Raw genomic sequence first — 797 nt, forward strand, 5'->3', positions numbered from 1 at the left:
GAATGGGCCCAGCCACAGACCAGAAAAACAGAAAAGGACCTGGGTTCTGGAAGCAACCCAAGCGAAAAAGTGCTGACACATGAAAACCCTGGCAAGGGGCTTGACATCCCCAACCTCACTCTGTTCATCCAAAGAGTGGGGGCAGGAGATGGGGAACATGGAACCCCACGGAGTGAATGCAGAGAGGCGATGTTGCAGAGTGTTGGCCAAAATGCGTGGCTATCAGGAAGTAGGAGATGCTGGACCTGTTCCTGGGAGTGTGCAGGGACATGGGGAGGGGACTCTGGAGGTGGAATGACTGGGCCTGCCACCTACTCGCCACCCCCTGAAATGAACGATCACACGCAAGTGGGTGAAGTTGCCTGGCCTCAGTTTCCTCACTTGCAGAATGGATAGCTGCCTACCTCGCAGGCTTGCTGCAATGCAGAGAACTTAGATGCCAAGCGGGGGACCATGCTTGGCGCAGATAAACGTGCCATGACGGTGGCTAAGCCTTAAATTGAGGCCGCGCACCTGAGCGTCCTGGGTCGGAATACCGCGGGTATTGCAGACTCAGCGTTCGATGTGCGTGGTGGAGCTGTTAGCAGGGCACTTGCGGACCAGAGGCCGCGCAACACCCTGGGGCCACGCCCTATGCACGGTACTGGGATGTCCCCCTCCCAGGGGTGTCCCCGGGCCCAGTGGGGTGCAGAGATGTTCTCCCGGGAGGTCAGGTGCATTAGGCCGAGAGGTGCCAGCCCAGCCAGCAGGGTCGGGACTATCGTCCCGGGGAGTGCCGGGAGCTCGGGGATCGCTCA

This window comes from Tupaia chinensis, unplaced genomic scaffold (assembly GCF_000334495.1).
Source record: "Tupaia chinensis unplaced genomic scaffold, TupChi_1.0 Scaffold138665_1, whole genome shotgun sequence".
Taxonomy (NCBI): Eukaryota; Metazoa; Chordata; class Mammalia; order Scandentia; family Tupaiidae; genus Tupaia; species Tupaia belangeri.